We start from the raw sequence: 23,808 nt of genomic DNA on the forward strand, positions 1-23,808 counted from the left end.
CTCCCTGTTGCACCTCATTTGAAGCCTTATAAATCAGGCTTCCACCCGGAGACGGGGTGTTAGTCGGCCTCCGCGACAACATACAGCACACATGTACACTTAAAGCACACAGGCCTGCCGCTCATTAAGCCCACCATCGGACCCTCGGGTGAAATGGAGTGGTACCCAGAAAAGTGTGTCCCTCGCCACGCCCTTTCACCTTGAAAAAGTCTCCCTGTGTTCACTAAACATGTGCAATAGCTCTCACACTTCCCCTGCAAACTCTTTGGCCAGTGCAGTGTGCAGAAAACGTGCGTAAAGCAAAGGTGTCGGCGTGCATGCATGGCTTCTACATGTTTTCAGTGTTTTCACACACTAAATAAAAAGCCTGGAGTCAATCAGGCAAAGTGTTAAAGTCGTAAAGCAGTAGCTGTAGATGTGGACTGCGAGGAGTGAATATGATTTTTGTCGTCATGGTATTTTATTTGTTTGTTTACCATTAACTGAACGCATTGTATTGTGCATGCCTGGCCTGTAGTAGGCGATACTCTACACAGGTCTTGTTTACCTTTATTGTCACTGGTACAACTATGCAGTGAAATGAAATGAGGTTATCTGATAACAGAAACAAAAATACAATAGCAAATAGAGCGGTGCTTCTGTTTTCGTTAATGATACGTTTCAGAAAGTCCGACAAAGACTGAATGGTATGAAAACCAAAGCGGTTTTTCCCATAAGAAATAAAACAAATGGGTTCCAGTCACTCAAAAATATTCAGACGAAACACATTTTATGGAATACACGGGATTCTTATTTACCGTATTTTTCGGACTATAAGTCGCAGTTTTTTTCATAGTTTGGCCGGGGGTGCGACTTATACTCAGGAGCGACTTATGTGTGAAATTATTAACGCATTACGGTAAAATATCAAATAATATTATTTAGCTCATTCACGTAAGAGACTAGACGTATAAGATTTCATGGGATTTAGCGATTAGGAGTGACAGATTGTTTGGTAAACGTATAGCATGTTCTATATGTTATAGTTATTTGAATGACTCTTACCATAATATGTTACGTTAACATACCAGGCACGTTCTCAGTTGGTTATTTATGCCTCATATAACGTACACTTATTCACTATTCTTTATTTATTTTAAATTGCCTTTCAAATGTCTATTCTTGGTGTTGGGTTTTATCAAATACATTTCCCCAAAAATGCAACTTATACTGCAGTGCGACTTATATATGTTTTTTTCCTAATTTATTATGCATTTTCGGCCAGTGCGACTTATACTCCAAAAATTACGGTAATGGTTTTCAAGAATCGATTAAAAAAAATTAAAACGGTTTTGAAAAAAATCTGGATAAAATAACAACATTTTTGAAATATATTTTTCTACTCACTACACGAATACATCGTACATACACGAATACATCGTACATCAGCGAGAAGAGCTTTTGTAGCCTCTCATTTTTTAACCAAATAATTTACAGTTCTCCCTCACCACATCGCACTTTAAATATTGCATCTTCACCACATTGCACATTTTTGGGGGATATAAAAAAATAAATTCAGTATATTCTGCAATTTTTGGGTCCTCAATTAAGCATTTTCAAGGGTAAATAGACTAAAAGTATCATGATTTTGTTTAGTTCTGTTTTCAGCACCCCTGGTTTTGTGTTCTAGTTGTCATGGGTGCTGATTAGTTTCACCTGCCTCTGATTAGTGTTTGGGACGCTCACCTGCTCCTGGGCACTAATCAGAGAGCTACATATTCCGGTTTTTCGCCACGCGCTGTCTGGCTGTCTTGTTTGCTTCACGAAACAGTTACGTTTGATGATTTCTCACTTCTTTGCTCACGATTCCTGTGCTAAGTTTTGCTTTAGCTCCCCGTCCTTCTTTTGTTGTGTATCTTGTCGTTTGGTATTTTCAATGATTTATGAGGAATAAATCATTTCCTTACCTTCGCCTTGCCTCCGGAGTTCCTGCTGCATTTTGGGAGAATGATCCGTGCAGTACAATGCGACCCAGACGTGACAAAAAGTATCATTAAGTAGTATTGGCCACTAGAGGAAACCCAACCAATCAGAGGGTGCTGTTAAGTATCATGGCCACTGATTGGCTCAGCCTCAGACAGCATTACAAAATTGTATTTAAAGAGTGTAAATAGATAGATAAATGGATAAATAGATAGATAGATAGATAGATAGATAGATAGATAGATAGATAGATAGATAGATAGATAGATAGATAGATAGATAGATAGATAGATAGTACTTTATTGATTCCTTCAGGAGAGTTCCCTCAGGAAATGTGACTAAAATGTGTTCTTTTGTGTCTAAAGGGCTCTAATATTGTTGAAAAACGTATTTAGAAAGTGGTAAACATCTATTTTATACTCTAACTATTAGAGATGTCTGATAATATCAGCCTGCCGATATTATCGGCCGATAAATGCGTTAAAATGTGGTATCGGAAATTAACGGTATCGGGTTTTTATTATCGGTATCGTTTTGGTTTTTTTGTTGTTGTTTTTTTTTTTTTTATTAAAGCAACATAAAAAACACAAGATACACTTACAATTATTGCACCAACCCAAAAAAAACCCCTCCCCTATTTACACTCATTCACACTCATTCACACAAAAGGGTTGTTTCTTTCTGGTATTAATATTCTGGTTCCTACATTATATATCAATATATATCAATACAGTCTGCAAGGGATACAGTCCGTAAGCACACATGATTGTGCGTGCTGCTGCTCCACTAATAGTACTAACCTTTAACAGTTAATTTTACTCATTTTCATTAATTACTAGTTTTTATGTACAGGAACTGTTTTTACATTGTTTTACTTTCTTTTTTATTGAAGAAAATGTTTTTAAATTTATTTATCTTATTTTATTAATTTTTTAAAAAAGAACCTTATCTTCACCATACCTGGTTGTCCAAATTAGGCATAATAATGTGTTAATTCCACGACTGAATATATCGGTTGATATCGGTATCGGTTGATATCGGTATCGGTAATTAAAGAGTTGGACAATATCGGAATATCGGATATCGGCAAAAAGCCATTATCGGACATCCCTACTAACTATAAAACTAGTTGATATATAGTTAATTATACCGACTTTGCAGAAATAATTTATTAGGAACAAATTAACAGCGATATATAAGTATTGTGAGAATCAGCTTGAACCAAGGATTGTTTTGAACCCCAAGAATCAGAATCAAATTGTGAGTTGCAAGATTCCCGTTCCCTATAAAGGTAGTTTTATATGCAGAAAACAATGTGAAATACTTATGAATGATGAATGAAATGGGTAAATGAACGTATAGCATTACTTTTATTTAAAACTCCTGCAGGCAAAGACGGCGATGAGGGAGGGGGGTTAAGAGCCTTGCAGACGCCACCTTTGTACTTTGCTACAAGTTCAAAAGTGTTTCTCACCTTCTTTATCACTGACACTTGCAACTTTCTTTGGCCCCGGGGTGGCTTATTTTGCAGTCGTACTCAATAAAAAAAAAAAAAGAAGCAACGTCTGGACTAGTTTGTTGGGGCACTTAAATCCACCAAATGATACGTGCAGAAAACATTTGTTACACGCCGTTGTAACTAAGACGATATACGAAAACTGGGGCAAACGTTTGGCAAAAAGTAAGTGGGGTATACAAAAACTGAAGGTACCACATTATATAAAAGATGTATACCGTATTTTTCGGAGTGTAAGTCGCTCCGAAGTATAAGTCGCACCGGCCGAAAATGCATAATAAAGAAGAGAAAAAACATATATAAGTCGCACTGGAGAGTATAAGTCGCATTTTTGGGGAAAATGTATTTGATAAAACTAGGGATGTCCGATAATGGCTTTTTGCCGATATCCGATATTCCGATATTGTCCAACTCTTTAATTACCGATACCGATATCAACCGATACCGATATCAACCGATATATGCAGTCGTGGAATTAACACATTATTATGCCTAATTTGGACAACCATGTATGGTGAAGATAAGGTACTTTTTAAAAATAATAATAAAATAAGATAACTAAATTAAAAACATTTTCTTGAATAAAAAAGAAAGTAAAACAATATAAAAACAGTTACATAGAAACTAGTAATGAATGAAAATGAGTAAAATGAACTGTTAAAGGTTAGTACTATTAGTGGAGCAGCAGCACGCACAATCATGTGTGCTTACGGACTGTATCCCTTGCAGACTGTATTGATATATATTGATATATAATGTAGGAACCAGAATATTGATAACAGAAAGAAATGGGGGGAGGGAGGTTTTTTGGGTTGGTGCACTAATTGTAAGTGTATCTTGTGTTTTTTATGTTGATTTAATAAAAAATAAAAAATAAAACCAAAAAAAAAAACCATACAGATAATTAAAAAACCGATACCGATAATTTCCGATATTACATTTTAACGCATTTACATCCCTAGATAAAACCCAACACCAAGAATAGACATTTGAAAGGCAATTTAAAATAAATTAAGAATAGTGAATAAGTGTACGTTATATGAGGCATAAATAACCAACTGAGAACGTGCCTGGTATGGTAACGTAACATATTATGGTAAGAGTCATTCAAACAACTACAACATATAGAACATGCTATACGTTTACCAAACAATCTGTCACTCCTAATCGCTCAATCCCGTGAAATCTTATACGTCTAGTCTCTTATGTGAATGAGCTAAATAATATTATTTGATATTTTACGGTAATGTGTTAATAATTTCACACATAAGTCGCTCCTGAGTATAAGTCGCACCCCCGGCCAAACTATGAAAAAAAAACTGTGACTTATAGTCCGAAAAATACGGTAATCAAACTTGCAATTTGCATGTTTTGTACTAAAACTAATTTTAATAATTAGTTTTAGTTTTTAATAATGAGAAACAAAATGTTTTTTGGTACAAAATAACAAAACTCCCTGTCAGCCGCACATCAAGAACATGACCATTCACACTTTTACGAGCTGGAAAAACAACATGCCTTTTTTGGGGAGGGTGGAAACGCTGCCAGAGTTCATGGACCGTATGCGCATCTAAAAACGTCAAGCGGTTTGTTGGTTCTTCTCTATCACACCTTGATTTCCTTCATGCAGGCTGCGATCAGGAGCGTCACGCTCACTGCAAAAGGGGGGCAGGCGACGCCTATCGGCCAGGCTGATTGGGAGTTGTAATTGGCCCTGTTGCTCTGTCTCCAGAGGATACACACCAGTGTGCTGTTACACGCAGCGTGGGGGTGAAACTGGAGCTTTGGGACTATGGCTTGGTGGAGCAGATGAGCTTGGGAAAAAAAAAAAAAAAAATAGTCGGGCTAGGCCTTCCCTGTTTTATCTTATTGATACGTTTTATTTATGAATGACACAAACCCAATACAAGCACCCTGGTCAGCCTGTGTTGTCTGGTCGTGACATGCTACCCAGCGCACGGTGCTGCTTATACGTGAAATTGAGAAGGAGACAAAAAGGTAAAGTGTTAAAGAAGGATCACACCGTGTTTTATTCCTTTATTTTATTTATTTATTTTATTAATCAATCCAACAACACAATACACAATAATACCATAAATGTGAGTGTGAAGGTTGTCTGTCTATCTGTGTTGGCCCTGTGATGAGGTGGTGACTTGTCCAGGGTGTACGCCGCCTCCCGCCCAAATGCAGCTGTGATAGGCTCCAGCGACCCGAAAGGGATAAGCGGTAGGAAATGGATGGATGGATGGAGTACAATTCCAATTCCAAAACCGAACCCGGCCCAGCAACACTCAGATAACACAAAACAATCCAAAAGTAATCAAACAAAAATGAATAATATCAACAACAGTATCAATATTAATAAGAATTCCAACATAGCACTCAGAATAACACAACATAACACTCAGAATAGCAACCAACAGAGGAATTGAGAGGACACACAAACATGACACAAAACAATCCAAAAGTTGTCAAACAAAAATGAATATATATCAACAACAGTATCAATATTAATAAGAATTCCAACATAATACTCAGAATAACACAACATAACATTCAGAATAGCAACCAACAGAGGAATTTAGAGGACACACAAACATGACACAAAACAATCCAAAATTAGTCAAACAAAAATGAATAATATTAACAACAGTATCAATATTAATAAGAATTCCAACATAGCACTCAGGATAACACAACATAACACTCAGAATAGCAACCAACAGACCAATTGAGAGGACACACAAACATGACAGAAAACAATCCAAAAGTAGTCAAACACAAATGAATATACTGTACATCAACAACGGTATCAATATTAATAAGAATTCCAACATAGCACTCAGGATAACACAACATAACACTCAGAATAGCAACCAACAGAGCAATTGAGAGGACACACAAACATGACACAAAACAATCCAAAAGTAATCAAACAAAAATGAATAATATCAACAACAGTATCAATATTACAATATTAATAAGAATTCCAACATAGCACTTAGAATAACACAACATAACACTCAGAATAGCAACCAACAGACCAATTGAGAGGACACACAAACATAACACAAAACAATCCAAAAGTAGTCAAACACAAATGAATATATATCAACAACAGTATCAATATTAATAAGAATTCCAACATAGCACTCAGAATAACACAACATAACATTCAGAATAGCAACCAACAGAGCTATTGAGAGGACACACAAACATGACACAAAACAATCCAAAAGTAATCAAACAAAAATGAATAATATCAACAACAGTATCAATATTACAATATTAATAAGAATTCCAACATAGCACTTAGAATAACACAACATAACATTCAGAATAGCAACAAACAGAGGAATTGAGAGGACACACAAACATGACACAAAACAATCCAAAAGTAATCAAACAAAAATGAATAATATCAACAACAGTGGAAGCGATTCAGATAGGGAATATGCTGTGAGAGGCGGGTGGGACCTGATATTCAGCTGGGAATGACTAAAACAGTAAACAAACACAAGACATATATATACTCTATTAGCCACAACACAACCAGGCTTATATTTAATATGCCACAAATTAATCCCGCATAACAAACACCTCCCCCCTCCCGTCCATATAACCCGCCAATACAAATCAAACACCCGCACAACACACTCAATCCCACAGCCCAAAGTACCGTTCACCCCCCCAAAGTTCATACAGCACATATATTTCACCAAAGTCCCCAAAGTTACGTACGTGACATGCACATAGCGGCACGCACGTACGGGCAACCGATCAAATGTTTGGAAGCCGCAGCTGCGTACTCACGGTCCCGCGTCTGCGTATCCAACTCAAAGTCCTCCTGGTAAGAGTCTCTGTTGTCCCAGTTCTCCACAGGCCAATGGTAAAGCTTGACTGTCATCTTTCGGGAATGTAAACAATGAAACACCGGCTACGTGTTTGTGTTGCTGCAGCCGGCCGCTAATACACCGCTTCCCACCTACAGCTTTCTTCTTTGCTGTCTCCATTGTTCATTGAAAAGATTCACCAACACAGATGTCCAGAATACTGTGGAATTTTGCGATGAAAACAGACGACTTAATAGCTGGCCACAATGCTGTCCCAAAATGTCCTCTACAATCTGTGACGTTTTCAGCAGGATATTTCGCGGGAAATTTAAAATTGCACTTTACTAATCTAACCCGGCCGTATTGGCATGTGTTGCAATGTTAAGATTTCATTAGAGATGTCCGATAATATTGGCCTGCCGATATTATCGGCCGATATATGCGTTAAAATGTAATATCGGAAATTATCGGTATCGTTTTTTTTATTATCGGTATCGCTTTTTTTTTTTTTTTTTTTTTTTAATTAATTAAATCAACATAAAAAACACAAGATACACTTACAATTAGTGCACCAACCCAAAAAACCTCCCTCCCCCCATTTACACTCATTCACACAAAAGGGTTGTTTCTTTCTGTTATTAATATTCTGGTTCCTACATTATATATCAATATATATCAATACAGTCTGCAAGGGATACAGTCCGTAAGCACACATGATTGTGCGTGCTGCTGGTCCACTAATAGTACTAACCTTTAACAGTTAATTTTACTCATTTTCATTCATTACTAGTTTCTATGTAACTGTTTTTATATTGTTGTACTTTCTTTTTTATTCAAGAAAATGTTTTTAATTTATTTATCTTATTTTACTCATTTTTTTAAAAAGTACCTTATCTTCACCATACCTGGTTGTCCAAATTAGGCATAATGATGTGTTAATTCCACGACTGCATATATCGGTTGATATCGGTATCGGTAATTGAAGAGTTGGACAATATCGGAATATCGGATATCGGCAAAAAGCCATTATCGGACATCCCTAGATTTCATCATTGATATATAAACTATCAGACTGCGTGGTCGGTAGTAGTGGGGGTCAGTAGGCCATTAAAGTTGACTGACATCACGTAATGCAGTGTCAGCCCTCACAAGCAGACGTAACGCTTTCGCCATGGAGTGAACTTTATCGAGCATCATTAACCTCCCGCTCTCTCCTACAGGTGGTGGACGACATGGGCAACATCAAGTTCGCTCTGGACACAGGCCCGGACGCCCCTAGCAACAGCTGGCTCAAGTACGTCCGCTCCGCCCCCTCGTTTGAGGAGCAAAACCTCGCCGCCTGCCACCTCACCGGAGACCAGGTGAGCATGGCGCTTTGATTCATGGTCCACATATGAGACACAATGTTGGTCCAATGCTGCTTGGCTTTCCTGCTTCCCATCCATTAAGAGTGATTAGCAGGTTCCATTAGAATGTGTGTGTGTGTGTGTGTGTGTTGCCATTGTGGCTGCAAAATATGTTTGCTGGTAATGACCAAGGAATGGCTCTATTGTGTGGCTGGGCCAGTTGCCAGGCTATTAGGAAATGACCCATGTAACAAGGCTGAGAGAATAGACCAACACTCCTAGGACCCATAAAACCATTATTCCAAATAGCGGGACGATCCATTTATTTTACATCTTTCATCGCTCGGGTGAAAATTTGAATGAATGCATCGGAATGTGTGAGGTTTGCATGTTCGTGTGTAGTAGGTTTTTCTCCAGGTTCTCCCATAGTCCAGAAATATGCATGTTAGGTTAAGTACTCTATTGTATTCATAGTGGTGAGCATTAATGGTTGTTGGTCCTGTCCTGTTAAGTCTAGGGCAGGGGTGTCCAAAGCGTGGCCCGCAGGTAATTTTTTAACGGCCCCACGGCACATTCTAAAAATACGATGAAAAAAACATTGAAAACATAAAAAGTGTTATAAAAGAGCAAACAGGTGAAATGTAACAAGAAAATGTTGCATTATTTACTCTAATAACACAAAGCTGCCATCCAGGCAGTTTCTTTCTTTATAAAATAATAATGAATCAAAATCAACGTCATTATGAATTATTGACCTATTCAAAGCTCCATTTACTTCACATTAAATATTCCACTTTGAGATATTTTGGGGGGAAAATGTTGCATATTTTTTGGTTGCCATTTAAAAAACAAAGTTTTTTAAAGAAGGGCCTAAAACGGACAAACAAAAAACAATAAAACTTATAATTGACGGATAGATCTGAAGTTGATCTTGAGACTATTGTGGTAAAAGTTTAAAAAAAATGTTGGATTTATTTTTTTAAACTTTATTGAGCAGTGCCCTTTTGGATCCCCAATAATTTTAGTGGGACTTTTTTTTTTTTAAGTGTCATTGCTCAAAAAATAATGAATTAAAATCAATGTTGTTATGAGTTATTGACCTTTTTAAGACTCCAATTATTATATAATCTCAAATATTCCACTTTAGAAATTTTATTGGGGGAAAATATTGCATATTTTGTGTTTTTTTTCCATAAAAAACACAGTTTTCCTTGACAAAAATGGCATACAACTTCAATCTTTAAAAGCGTTATATTGACAGATAGACCTAATGTTGATCTAGAGATTTGAACCTTGAATAATGATAATAATAATATCAATACTAAATAATGACACATTTTTAATTTTTTTTTTGTTGACCAAAACCCTTTGGGGTCCCCGGGATCAAGCCTGAGTGGAGGCCTAAATGTATCTTTTTTTATACATATATTGTATTGGTTTTTAAAATAAAAAATATCAAAATGGCCCCCGCTTGCTTTGATTTTTCAGTGTACGGCCCTCAGTGGAAAAAGTTTGGACACCCCTGGTCTAGGGCAGACCCGGGCAAATTAAGGCCCGTTTAGCTTTTCAATCTGGCCCCACCGGACAGTAGCTGTCATTATGATGTGCAGTGATGTCTTTAAATTACCGGAAGTCTTGAACTGTACAAAGTATTTCAATAGTTGGAATCTGTGCTTTTGCATGATATACTAGTTACTACGGTAATATACATCACAGCAGCTCAGACAAGGCACCAAGCAATGTGGGCGTGGTTTGTTTCCACCGAGTGTTTCATGAGCAGCCAGCCTGAAATGCGGGTGTCAGGGACCGACGCGGAAGAAGATTTTTACAACATTGCCAAAAGTATTTGGCCACCTGCCTTTACTCACTTATGAACTTGAAGTGCCATCCCATGGAATTGTCCAAAATGTTTTGGTATCCTGGAGCATTCAAAGTTCACTGGAACTAAGAGGCCAAGCCCAACTTCTGAAAAACAACCCAACACCATAATTCCTCCTCCACCAAATTTCTCACTTGGCACAATGCAGTCCGAAATGTACCGTTCTCCTGGCAATCTCCAAACCCAGACTGGTCCATCAGATTGCCAGATGGAAAAGCGTGACTCATCAGTCCGGAGAAGGCGTCTCCACTGCTATAGAGTCCAGTGGCGACGTACTTTACACTTGTGGTCCCCAACCACCGGGCCGCGGCCCGGTACCGGTCCGCGGACCGATTGGTACCGGGCCGCACAAGAAATGTAAAAAAAAAAAAAAAATGTTTTTTTTTGTTTTTTTTTTTTTTTTTAATGAAATCAACATAAAAAACACAATATATACATTATATATCAATATAGATCAATACAGTCTGCAGGGATACAGTCCGTAAGCACACATGATTGTATCAATTTATGTAAAAAAAAAAAAAAAAAAATTATTTTTTTAAAAAAATACATGGCCAAATACTTTTGGCAATATAGTGTATATCAGATTGTAGGTGGGGTTTTTTTTTACCCTTCGCGTTCATATTTCACTGTGTTTGTTGCGTGTCAATTGAAAGGGCATGTGACGTTCATATGCTGTCAATATTCAGTGTTTTATCATTCATAGTTAATATTGTAAATCCCACATTCTTTTGTTTCATGTACATTCTGGGTGTCTCATTCAGTAAAAAAATGAAAAATTCCATTCAGTTTTTTAAGGCGGTCTGTCATAACGTTTTTAGCATTCAATCAGACAGATTAGTGTTCCTAAAAATAGATATACCGGCCCCCAGACAAATTTTTTTCTCTAAATTTAGCCCCCGAGTCCAAATAATTGCCCAGGCCTGGTCTAGGGTGTACCCAAAGTCAGCAGAGATAGGCTCCAGCTCAGGCTAGACCCTGAATAGGATAAGCAGTAGAGGAATATTTAACTTTTTCAAGCGCTTTCACACTATGAATTTTTACTAGTTCTTTGAATGAGTGTTTTTTTGTGTAAAAACTTGAGCTGTTAAATGATTTTTTTAAATCAGATTAATCACACTTTTGTATTTGGGTTAATCCTAATTAACCACAGTAAATTATATTTAAAAAAAATCACAATATTTTGACACAAACATTTTTAAATTGTTTGGTTTGGTTTAGTTTTGAGTTTATTTCGAACACATCACAATTTCCAATGTTCGAAAAGGAGCACAAAGAAGCAAAATTTATTTAATCCTATCCCTTTTCCATTACATAGCAATTGCTAACACTTTTGTTTACCGTATTCTTCGGAGTACAAGTCGCACCTGCCGAAAATGCATAATAAAGAAGGGAAAAAACATACATAAGTCACACTGGAGTATATGTCGCATTTTTTGGGGAAATGTATTTGATAAAACCAAACACCAAGAATAGACATTTGAAAGGCAATTTAAAATAAATAAAGAATAGTGAACAACAGGCTGAATAAGTGTACATTATATGGCGCATAAATAACCAACTGAGAACGTGCCTGGTATGTTAACGTAACATATTATGGTAAGAGTCATTCAAATAACTATAACATATAGAACATGCTATATGTTTACCAAACAATCTGTCACTCCTAATCGCTAAATCCCATGAAATCTTATACGTCTAGTCTCTTACGTGAATGAGCTGAATAATATTATTTGATATTTTACGGTAATTTGTTAACCATTTCACACATAAGTCGCTCCTGAGTATAAGTCGCACCCCCGGCCAAACTGTGAAAAAAACTGTGACTTATAGTCCGAAAAATACGGTACTTGAATGCAAGTCATTTTTTGCTGAAAAAACGGGTGGCAGTTTACTTAAAGTCCTGTCTGGGTTTATTTTGAAGTGAAATTCTGCACCGAGCACGCCAGTCTGAGTCTCCTCACTCATATTTGCACTAATAATAGTAGTAATTGTAATTACTTGTATTTATACGGCACTTTATAGTTCTAGAAGAGGGGTGTGAAACTCATTACGGAAGCCCTCAGAAGGCCTCTTTATGATATCAGGATTTCACGATGTTGTGATCGTGCCAGTCCACGCAAATTCAACCAATCTCCGCAAATTAAGTTCACCCAATCTCTGCAATTTTTAGAAAAAGTATAAAAAAATGCTGCAGATAAATCAGGCATTTTAGGCTGCAACATTTACAAAAAAGCTTGCAAAATCCTGGAGGGACTGATTTTTTTTTTTTTTTTTTTACAAAAATTGCCCTTAAATTTGATTATTGTAATTGTGTTCCAACAAATTGATGGAAAACTTGCTTTGGAATCAGAAGTCAAAGTGACAAGCAGATAGATGTAGAAGTTAATTTGAAAAGGGTTTCTATGACCAAAAAAACGGTTGAAATTGCTTGTTGTACCAAATAATATTGAGTTAAGAACTGCATTCATTCTGTCAGAATTTAAATACATTTATCCAAAAATATGAAATGTCCTTTTGACAGACATTATTTCCAGGCTTTCGCTAGCTGGGTCTAGAGTTTGACACATTTTGTTCTACAATCTCAAAGTTTCTAGTGCATGGGTTGACTCGGGGGCGGCATTGGGTTAAAGAAATTTGGCCGGGGGCCGGGCTTCAAACAGTATATACCAGAGGTGTGGACTCGAGTCACATGACTTGGACTCGAGTCAGACTCGAGTCATGAATTTGATGACTTTAGACTCGACTTGACAAAATGTAAAGAGACTTGCAACTCGACTTAGACTTTAACATCAATGACTTGTGACTTCACTTGGACTTGAGCCTTTTGACTTGACATGACTTGCTACTTTCCCCAAAACCCAAAGCTTAAAAAGTTATTTGGGAGCGCTCCGTAGCTTTCATTTTGTACGCGTGTGTCTGTCTATCAGCGTGTGTGCTGCTTGTCAGCTGGTGCGCTGTCAGTACAACAGCCAATCAAATTAGTTATACGTTGTTTTCATCATACAGCATTCATCCAATCAAATTGCAGGACAACCACCGACCAAGAGTTGTCAAACAATGCGGCAGAGAGAAACAATTATGCCAAAGTTGGTTTCGTTCGGGTACAAAAACTACGACTTGGTCAACAAAAAACGAATTGCGTATGCAAATCACGCAGTTCGAATATTACAGACGGAGACGCAACAACTTCCAACTTCGTTCGACATTTGAAGATGCACAAAGAAGGGTAAGTTTTGAATGTAAGATAACGTTTATTGGCTAAGTAACATGACTTTTATTTGCTGTGTAGTTAAATCAGTGAGGCTGTAAACTCACTGCTAACGTTATAACCATAGACATGTTCTAAGGGTACGCAGCATCGAGCGCTACTGTCTACTGGCGCAGACGAGACGCGGGGCCGCCATCTTGGAGTGGTGAGTCGGTCCACTCAGTGCAATTCATTTGGCAGGAGCAATGAACTGTCAGCGCATTTAATTCATTTTACCTCACTGAATACCACTGATTTTCACGCGTTTTTTTGTCATACGTGTAGCTATGATAACGGACACATGTTTTGGCGAGTTTTATTATTCATAGTTTGCTTAACAGTAATATAATATTCTTATACGCTATAAGTGACCAGACGTCCGAGATCAAAACTGGGAATATAATCCCAGAGAAGGGGGAAAAAACGGTAAGCTATTTTTAAATTGAAGAAACAATATGATTAGGTTATATATACATGCGTATGTCCTACATAAACAATGTATGAATACATTAGATATCTATATATCTTAGAGACCTATAGACTGTATCTCTGTTGCTGCAGCAGCAGAGAGTTTATTCTGTCTTGACACTTTGTATTGATATTTTGTATTACATTCTTCCCTTAAATGATCATGTTTACAGTGATTGTTATGTATGTATTTTTTATGTATGTCGCTTTGGATAAAAGCGTCTGCCAAATACTTAAACATATATAAACACCTGAAAGTCATTATACCAGCTAAAACCACCAATTTGTTTCACTAAATTCAGAATAAAACCAAATGCTGTCTTACCCAACAATGTTAGTATTTGAATATTGTTATTTGAAGACTTATTCCTGGTTACAATTATACTGTTAAGAAAGTATTGTCTTATATTTTGCATCATAATCAGTGGCGGCTGGTGAATTTTGTTTTAGGTGGGGCTGAAAGTTTGTAAACCAAACCCCTGTAGGGGCGTCATCCTCCCCCAGAAGATTTATTTGTGATTTTCACATACAAATATTGAAGATCTTTGCTCCTTCTCAACTCTGTGGTAATATTATTTTCATAAAATACAACCAATAGTATGTTAATGTTTGTTTTTGCAAATGTGTTTATTCTGGAAAGGAATGAGTTAAATGTTTAAAATTGTTTAAACTATTAAAATGACTGGTTAATAGTGCTATTATGAATTGCAATGTCAGCACTATTTTTTTTCCTGCAATTTCAAATGCACTTGTTTTAATACATAAATACAGTGTTTTAAAAGCATACACAATCTGTGTAAAAATATTAGTCTGTGGTTAAAAGGACTTGAAAGGACTCGAAACTCAAAATGCAGGACTTGGGACTCGACTTGAGACTTTCCAGTCTTGACTTTGGACTTGACTCGGGACTTGCCTGTCTTGACTCGGGACTTGACTCGAGACTTGAGGGCAAAGACTTGAGACTTACTTGTGACTTGCAAAGCAATGACTTGGTCCCACCTCTGGTATATACACTACCGTTCAAAAGTTTGGGGTCACATTGAAATGTCCTTATTTTTGAAGGAAAAGCACTGTACTTTTCAATGAAGATAACTTTAAACTAGTCTTAACTTTAAAGAAATACACTCTATACATTGCTAATGTGGTAAATGACTATTCTACCTGCAAATGTCTGGCTTTTGGTGCAATATCTACATAGGTGTATAGAGGCCCATTTCCAGCAACTATCACTCCAGTGTTCTAATGGTACAATGTGTTTGCTCATTGGCTCAGAAGGCTAATTGATGATTAGAAAACAATCATGTTCAAACATCTGAAAACAGTTTAGCTCGTTACAGAAGCTACAAAACTGACCTTCCTTTGAGCAGATTGAGTTTCTGGAGCATCACATTTGTGGGGTCAATTAAACGCTGAAAATGGCCAGAAAAAGAGAACTTTCATCTGAAACTCGACAGTCTATTCTTGTTCTTAGAAATGAAGGCTATTCCACAAAATTGTTTGGGTGACCCCAAACTTTTGAACGGTAGTGTGTGTATATATATATATATATATATACACTACCGTTCAAAAGTGACCCCAAACTTTTGAACGGTAGTGTATATACTGTATATATATATATATATATATATATATATATATATATATATATATATATATATATATATATATATATATATATATATATATATATATATATATATATATATAGTATATATATATATATATATTCAGAGTGCGATGATGTCACGTTATCGATGGAAAAATGCATCTTTAGACAATATGATTTGCCTGAGCAGCTAGGAGACACCGAGAGTAACAAGCAGTAGAAAATGGATTAGAAAGGACAGATTTATTTTTTTTAATAAAAAAAAAATATGTGTATATATATATGATTTTATTTTTTTTAACTTGGGACTTCTCGCGGGCCGGGTTTTGGACGCTGGCGGGCCGTATAGTTGATAATTGAGTTTCTGGAGCATCACATTTGTGGGGTCAATTAAACGCTGAAAATGGCCAGAAAAAGAGAACTTTCATCTGAAACTCAACAGTCTATTCTTGTTCTTAGAAATGAAGGCTATTCCACAAAATTGTTTGGGTGACCCCAAACTTTTGTGTGTATATATATATATATACACTACCGTTCAAAAGTGACCCCAAACTTTTGAACGGTAGTGTATATACTGTATATATATATATATATATATATATATATATATATATATATATATATATATATATATATATATATATATATATATATATATTCAGAGTGCGATGATGTCACGTTATCGATGGAAAAATGCATCTTTAGACAATATGATTTGCCTGAGCAGTTAGGAGACACCGAGAGTAACAAGCAGTAGAAAATGGATTAGAAAGGACAGATTTTTTTTTTTTAATTAAAAAAAAATATGTGTATATATATATGATTTTATTTTTTTTAACTTGGGACTTCTCGCGGGCCGGGTTTTGGACGCTGGCGGGCCGTATAGTTTGGGGACCCCTGTTCTAGAGGGCCGGAGAGACAAGTAAGAGGTCATTAAAACGTGATTTAAAAAAAAGATTAATAGAAAAAGTATTTTTCAGCAACATCAAAGGTTAAAAGGAAAACCTACAGAGATTTTAATAGAATGCTGCTGTTGTTTTTCAAAGAGAAAGATTCCTAAATTTTGTTTAAAGGGTCAACACTGACATCACTGACTGTAAAACAACCCATGTTAAGGCAAAAGAGCATCTGTGTTTAAAATAAAATGCACAATTAATCTGCAGCTGTACATAATTAATGCCATATTTGTTTGTGATTAATCACATATTAACTTGATATCTTTGTCAGTCATATTAAAAACATTACTAAAAGAACAGACGTGTTTTTAAACCATAAGAGATGTAGCAGAGTACGTGTTTTACAGCCGGAGTAGAATGTTAGAAATGGGATTTTAAATACAATCGGTAGGACAGGCAGTTAAAATAAAAAGATAAATTGTTCCTGTTTAAACAGACCCTTAATCGAACTCAAGCTTCTTTCCCCACTTGGTGTGGTTTGTTTTGTCAGGTGTAAATACAGTAATAGAACTCGGGTCTGGACCAAAATAACAGAGGTGGTCTTGGACCGGTTCCAATCAAAAGTGTTTCAGTTGTAGTGAGAAAGCAATTTGACCTCGATCTGTTTCTATTAACCCAAACGGCCTAATGGGAATGTAAGTAGAGATAGGTAAGGATTAAAGCCAGTGACTGACCACCATACTTGCCAACCTTGAGACCTCTAATATCGGGAGGTGGGGGTAGGGGGCGGGGGGCGTGGTTGGGGGCGTGGTTATTTGCCGCTAGAATTCACCAACTCGAGTATTTCGTATATATTTCATATATATATATATATATATATATATATATATATATATATATATACATATGTGTATATATATATACATATGTATATATATATATACATATGTATATATATGTATATATATATATATGTATATATATATATATATATATATATATATATATGTATATATATATGTATATATATATATATATATATATATATATATATACATATATATATATGTATGTATATATATGTATATATATATACGTATGTATATATATATATGTATGTATATATATATATATATATATATATATATATATATATATATATATATATATATATATATATATATATATATATATATATATATATATATATATATATATATGTATGAAATACTTGACTTTCAGTGAATTCTAGCTATATATATATATTTATTTTATTTACATAAAAGAAATACTTGAATTATCTATCCATTAGATGGCAGTATTGTCCTGTTTAACTTCTCTGTTCATGACTGAGAAATCATTTCGGCCACCGTGTTCAATGGAGAAGTCTGTTCTACATATTTACAGGCAACATACACCTTTCCCCTTCGAACTGTCCTGGATGAACTGAAATTCTTGTTTCCATTCGTTTTGGAACTTGCAAGCGTGTTTATATTGTGGGAAAGCGGACGTGAGAATAGGCTGTCCCCACTCAGTCTCAGGTCCGCATTGAGCTGGAGGGGGCGTGGCCTCCAGCTCCGGCTGAATACCGGGGAGTTTGTCGGGAGAAAATCTCTGCCGGGAGGTTGTCGGGAGAGGCGGTGAATAACGGGATTCTCCCGCTAAAAACGGGAGGGTTGGCAAGTATGCTGACCACTTACTGTACGGAACATGTTGCTAGAGTTAGTTAGTATGTCCCCATAAGAACGCCTTTTATCTGCAAACAGGAGACCAACTACCCTTCTTTTTCAGCTCCTTAAAGGTTCGTGTCTGTTATTATTCTCATGCATCCAGTTCATGGACGCTTCTAATGCGCCCCCTTGGTTAGTGACGTCATGCTCGCCCGCATTTCAGACAAATTAAGCATATATTTTCAGCCCTATGCTGAAAATCTGGCCCAGCAATCACTTAAAGGGCCCCTATTATGCAACACCAATTTTTCTTACCTGTTAGTACCTGCTTTTGTGTTTTTGGATTCCAAAAAAATGGGAAATCAAACCATGGAAGCGTGGCGGAGATATTTATTAAAATTGTTGCTTTTATCCAAACAAGCCGTTTGGAATTTGAGGCTTTAGTGACATATTTTTCTATTGTTACCTCGGCAGATATCTCCATATATGGTGAAGGTTTACCCAAAGAGCTTTGTGCGAGTCTGCCATTTTTATCTAGTTGTAGTCAACAAGCTCCTTATTTTTCCTCCATCCCCTTGTTGTGGGGCAGACTGGCTCGTACATGCACATGCATTTTCCGCTGTTACCATTTCTAATAAAAAGTAGCGTAAAGTTCTAATTTATATTTAGACTTAGACAAACTTTATTGATCCACAAGGGAAATTGTTTCACACGGTAGCTCAGTTACAAAGGATGGAAAGGATAATGCACAAAAAGAAGGTGAAAACAAAAGGTTTAAAGTAGACTAAAAATGTACCATAGTAGCAATATAAAATATAATATATATGTAATATTTACGTATTATATATACAGTATATAATATATACGGATGTATTATATTATTATGTTATATTATACAGTAGACTTGATATGAACGCGCTAAAAACTACAACATGGCTGACGTGGAGAAGACACGGTCAAAGTGGAGGCACGTAAATAGTAAATAAATAAATCACATAAAAAATTATGAGGATATTGTTAGAGAGCAGCTTGAAGATTGTCTGCAAAACAAAATATATTCAACATTTTTGACCAAAGCACCACCATGGCATGTTATGTAGCCCTTAAGGAAGTGCACATTCGAATTCCTCAGTAAAAAGGAAAATTACGATTCCTTATGCTACTATTTTTATAATCACCCTTAAGGTAGCCATAATGAAGGAAGGAAGTCACGTAAAAAGCGTTACCTTTCACCACAATTTACTTTTTTACCATTCCTACAAAACCAATGTTTCTTCAGTAGGACTGTAGCCACACACACAGGCCGACGTGTCATCGACAATCAAAACAACTAAAGAAAAGTAAATTGTGTATTCCTATGTGTGACGTAATGTTGTAACTATTGGAGTTCCTGAATTATTCATCCAATCACTGAACTAACCTTCAAACAAACTTGTTGATGCTCTTCAGTTCAGCTAAAAATGCCGTCTCTCACAAGCTTTGGTCCAACAATGACATTTCTCATCATTTGTCTTCAGTTTTGCAAATGGAAAGTTTTGCACCTTCCAATCTCCCCAGATATTGTATATACGCATTATAAGTGCCCCGTGCACACCTAAGAACCATTTTTCTAAAAAAAAAAAAACATAATTTATGTTGATTCACAGTGTTTGTCTGAATGCCTGATTGTTTGTGGGACAATATGGCAGATTGATCATAGCATTGTGACTTTCCCACAATCTGATTGGTTGAAATATTCAGAATGATTGACAGGCCAGAAGCATGTTTTGCATTCTCAGGGTATTGAATCGATGGCAACTGGACTGTTCGGATTGATTTAGAAGACTTTAGAAGGCGTTATCAGTTCATTCTTACAGACTTCGATGGGACAACTCCTCTCTGAGAGCATGGTGCATCCAAAGTATTTATACTCTACAAGCTTTAGTGAATGTCAGGCGTTGCAATATTTTTACAGATAATGGTTAATTTACAACCTGTAATGCTTTCGATTCTGTCTCAAACATCTTCAATGTTTCCAGCTCTGTTTCCTGTCCGTACCCAAACTTTACTATTGTCCGGGCTTTAGTACAGAACAGTAGAAAAATGGTTTACTCCAATGTGTTGAAAACACAAAGAAAGAACCGGATTTTAAGAAAGTTTCTTAGGCTACGTTCCCACTATGATACCTATTTCGGGCTTTGTTGTAAATGCGATCTTTAGAAAAATATAAAAATATTTCTAACGTGAATGGCATGGGCACGTGACACCATGACGTCACACGCGATGCCTTGTGTTTACGGAACTAAACATGGCTCCAATTCTAGTAGGTCTCAGTCCTGGTGCATTTGTGGCAATTCTAAGGATTTTGTTCAACTGGAGTCAACATTTTCTTAACCGGATTATTCAGCATAGGAGATTAAGATGAAAAAGGTCAACAATTTTGGCTCTCGCATTTTGTGGGACATTTGCTTCTACATGTGTGAGCAAGCAGTCGGAGCCTGGTGTCCACTATTTCTTTTTGCGACAATCAATTTTGTCGATGAATTATGACGCTTATCGCTTTTTGATGGTATGCGACATGATTGTTCAGACTGCAGTTGCATTCATATCCCCACATGAAAGAGGCCTGGGTTGGATTTTAAAAATTCAGAATTGTAGTGTTCACATTGATATGAAAAAATCTGATACTTGTCACATATGGGCAAAACAATCGGAATTGATCTGCAGTGTGAACGTAGTTTTAGTCTCTAAATCAGGCCTATTCAACTGGTGGCCCAGTTATTCCGGGAATGACACCATAGCGGCCCCCAAATTCAGCTCAAAACTTGTGAGACCAACATTTTTAGAGCAAATGTTTAAAATGTTCCTGTTGTAGAGGAACTTGGACCACTGTAAACACTTTGGCAGATCCTTGCATTGACATTTTAACCAAATGTGTGATTTACATAGCTGAGGCATTCCTCAAGGCACCCCTTTAAGTCCTCTCCTTTTTTTGGCAGTTCCAATTTCTTCGTAATGGGATTTTTGTACCTAAGGTGTTACCGTAGATTGTTTACTTCAGATGCAGTCAGTGGTCATTAGTTAAAATGTTTTAGTTATACTAGTAGTGTTCCTCAAGATTCCATTTTAGGTGCCCTCTTTTTAATCGTTTGGGCTATTTAACTCGAGGCCCGCAAGTTCAGTTAAAAAAACTTGGGAGGGATTTAGATTTTTGCAACAGACTCCTAGATTGTAGAGATGATCTTTGACTAGCTTATTCTTAAAAATACTCTGACAAAATAAATAGACCAAAATCAAATGTCTACTTGTACAAGTCACTGGTTCTACGGAATATACAAAATAAGACTAATGGTGAAGGGATAAGTTCAGACCGTGATCCTTAACTTTCTGTAAATGTGGCCCCCAAAACAGTTTAGTAGAACATCCCTGGTTTAAGCTAACAAGATAATAGTCACTCTGACTGTTTGATTTGAGTAGTCTATGACAGTGTTTTTCAACCTTTTTTGAGCCAAAGCACATTTTTTGCGTTGAAAAAATGCGGAGACACACCACCAGCAGAAATCATTAAAAAAACTAAACTCAGTTGACAGTAAAAAGTCGTTCTCGCAATTGTTGGATATGACTTTAAACCATAACCAAGCATGCATTAATATAGCTCTTGTCTCAAAGTAGGTGTACTGTCACCACCAGTCACATCACACCCTGACTTATTTTGAGTTTGTTTTTGTTTTCCTGTGTGTAGTGTTTTAGTTCTCGTCTAGTGCTCCCATTTTGGTGGCTTTTTCTCTTTTTTTGGTATTTTCCTGTAGCAGTTTCATGTCTTCCTTTGAGCGATATTTCCCGCATCTACTTTGTTTTAGCAATCAAGAATATTTCAGTTGTTTTTATCCTCCTTTGTGGGGACATTGTTGATTGTCATGTCATGTTTAGAGCTGCAACAACTAATCGATTAAAATCGATTATAAAAATAATTGGCGATTAATTTAGTCATTGATTCGTTGGATCTATGCTATGCGCATGCGCAGAGGCAATTTTTTATTTTTTTTATTATTTTTTTTATTTTTTTTATTTTTTTATAAACCTTTATTTATAAACTGCAACATGTACAAACAGCTGTGAAACAATAATCAAAATAAGTATGGTGCCAGTATGCTGTTTTTTTTCAATAAAATACTGGAAAGGATAGAAATGTAGTTAGTCTCTTTTATCCGATTATTAATCGATTAATCAAAGTAATAATCGACAGATTAATCGATGATCAAATTAATCGTTACTTGCAGCCCTAGTCATGTTCGGATGTACATTTTGGTCTTTGCTCCACAGTAAGTCTTTGCTGTCGTCCAGCATTCTGTTTTTTGTTTACTTTGTAGCCAGTTCAATTTTAGTTTCGTTCTGCATACCCTTCCCTAAGCTTCAACACCTTTTCTTAGGGGCACTCACCTTTTGTTTATTTTTGGTTTAAGCATTAGACACCTTTTTACCTGCACACTGCCTCCCGCTGTCGTCTTCATATTGTGATCCCGACCAACCGTGTTTCCGACATCTTCAAAGCAATTAGCTACCTGCTGCCACCTACTGATATGGAAGAGTATTACATGGTTACTCTGCCGAGCTCTAAACAGCACAGAGACTCAACAACGGCACATTATTTTCGGATTATAATTAGCGGTTTGTGAAAAATCTTTTTAACCCATTTAGGTGAAATGACATAATCTCCCACGGCCCACCAGACTGTATCTCACGACACAGTGGTTGAAAAACACTGGTCTATGATATGAGTAGTTTATTTTGTGCTTCACACACCCAAGACTAGAATGTTGATGCCAAAGAGGAGTGCAACTTGCCCCTCAAGACGAAATGTCACAGGACATTGCAACGCGACATGACAGTAGTACGACACGCTTCCATATGTGTGTTTCCACATTCTTGTCACTCCGCTCTTATTTGTTTCCTAATCCCCGCCTCCATAGCCGGGTCCTCCTCGTGCCTGGCTTGCCAGGGCCGCCTGTTCCTCGCCGCCCTTTTGTCTCCTTTCTCCGTCCTCTCCGTCTTGACCTGCCACCTGTCACTCTGTCACACTACTCTGGCCAGTGTGTCCATTTAAGCCGGGGACATTTGGAAAAAGAAAAAAGGCGAGCAAGTAAGAAGGAACACGCGGGGGCCTCTCAGATTGACAAGCACCAATTGGCTGGCGACACCAACCTGCCTAATCCTTTTAAGATTTTCACATCAGTGCCCCCCGCCACTGTTGCACAATGTCAAATGGGGAGGGGGGGGGGGGGGGGGGAATCAGCAGCACCATCGAAAATTGCACGGAACTACCAGACCCAGCAAAGGTCATGCGCTTTGTTGCTTTTTGATGCGTTTTGCAGTTTGTACCTTGCAAATGGCTCCACCTTTGTT

The 23,808-nt window shown here is 36.8% G+C and overlaps 1 pseudogene; it reads left to right on the plus strand.

Annotated features, from left to right (window-relative positions):
• LOC133654406 (histone-lysine N-methyltransferase PRDM16-like) overlaps nt 1-23,808 on the plus strand; it is a 751,541-nt pseudogene that overhangs the window by 703,478 nt on the left and 24,255 nt on the right.

The sequence above is a fragment of the Entelurus aequoreus genome, linkage group LG07, assembly GCF_033978785.1.
Source record: "Entelurus aequoreus isolate RoL-2023_Sb linkage group LG07, RoL_Eaeq_v1.1, whole genome shotgun sequence".
NCBI classification, from domain to species: domain Eukaryota; kingdom Metazoa; phylum Chordata; class Actinopteri; order Syngnathiformes; family Syngnathidae; genus Entelurus; species Entelurus aequoreus.